Below are 1,770 nucleotides of genomic sequence, written 5' to 3'. Positions count from 1 at the left end.
TCCACATCTCTGATTAAATGATGACTGAATTATTGATAACCAGTCCCACACTCCCTTGAATCAAATATTAACACAGCAATATCTTGCTTGTGGTGGCTGGATAGTTTTTGAATGATTTCCTTGCTCAGCAACCTGGCTACGTCTTTCACCTCACACAAGATGAATCGGGTACATTTCTGAAAGACAACTCGAAGAGAAGGAATGTTTAATCGGTGGCTGCTGTGTTCTATCAGAGCTACATGGCAGGCTTCCTTGGGACAAGTGTCAAGCCCTGAAGAAGGATGTTAATTCTTCTGAGACTGTCATTAGAGTCTATTATAGAATTTGTTCTTTTGCTGATGTATTTCAGGATGACGTGTTAATGGGAAATACAAAGCTCAGGCATGGCAGAGTTGCAACAGGCTGCATGCTTCACACTCACTGTTTGCTCATGGGGATCGGTTTCTACAATCGCCTCTCTGAATTCTACAGCACATTAGGCTTTACTGTTTCTGTGGCTCTTGTGTATGATCTGTGTCATGATTTGTTAGCTCAATGTTGCTGAGCTGTTCTTCTCCCAAGGATGTTATACCTTGCTTAGCTTTGTATTCTTGGAAGAACCTGGACCACTGATGTGCTTTGTAAAGATTTGCTGATTAACAGCATACGGCATTGAATGCATGTGACACTGGGAGTTGTGATAAGAACGTTTTTCCATCTCCAAAAAGTTTGGTTGCTGAGGGGTGCTTAGTTCATATTATCATTCTCTCTCCTCTGCATCAGAGATATTCTCTTTAAAGATTTAAGAAGGAAATAAAATATGCTAAGTAAGCCCCTTGGAAGACATTGAAGGAATGTTTGATCTTTTATTAATATTATTAATAGTTCCACACTTTGTCATTCAATTAGAATCTATGGAACCTTTGCTGTAGTCCAAGAACTGTGCCTAGTTCTTGGGATATTGAAAATTCTTCACCATTCTTTGCTTCATGCATTTATTTAAATACAAGTCGTTGGTGAACAGACACTGGAGTCACAGCCATTATTATAGCTTCTTAGTGTGTTACAAAGCCAGAAGCAAGTGATGTTGCTAGTTCTGATCAAATATTTATGGTTAAAATTCATGCAAACTATAAAATTTAAAAAAGTAACAGTGAACAATCTCTTGGATATTAGCCACTGTGCCTTATAGGAGTGAAAAGAGCCGCGAGGGGTTTTGCAGCTGTCCTACTATTTGAGTTTTCAGGCGAGAAAAGCTGTGAGACTAGTTTCAAAGTCAGTAGGAAGTGGGAGATCTGGGAAGTGAATTCTGAGAGTGTAGTGTCAGTTATTTTGTATGCCTGGCCCTTTAAAGGATTCCCAGTTGCTAGTCAACTGATCCTTTTGGAATGCTTAGCCCTGCTTGACCCTATGACCTTCAGTGTTGCCTCTTGGACTTCTGGGAACAGAAAAGGATACAAAAATACAGCAGAGACTGAGGGAGAGTAGGGTCCAGTAGACAGAGGAGTAGGGTCCAGGTAACAGAAGAGTAGGATCAGAAAGTAGGGTTAGAGAAGACAGTTGGTGCAGGAAGAAAGAAGATTGAGCAGGGTTAGAGAAGAGAAGAAAACAGATTTAGTGCAAAGTAAAAATAGGAGACAGTTCAAAGTGAATTGGGCTAGCAGAGTGAGAAGATAGTTGGTAACAGTTGAGCCAGGAGAAACTGAGCTGAACCAGAGAAGATACTGTAAGGAGACAGGAGACAGAAGAAGAACCCGTGAAGAACCAACAAAGTAGTGAAGTAAAACAACA

Source organism: Psammomys obesus, unplaced genomic scaffold (assembly GCF_907164565.1).
Source record: "Psammomys obesus unplaced genomic scaffold, mPsaObe1.curated_primary_1811, whole genome shotgun sequence".
Taxonomy (NCBI): Eukaryota; Metazoa; Chordata; class Mammalia; order Rodentia; family Muridae; genus Psammomys; species Psammomys obesus.
Note: the sequence above shows the minus strand (reverse complement) of the source record.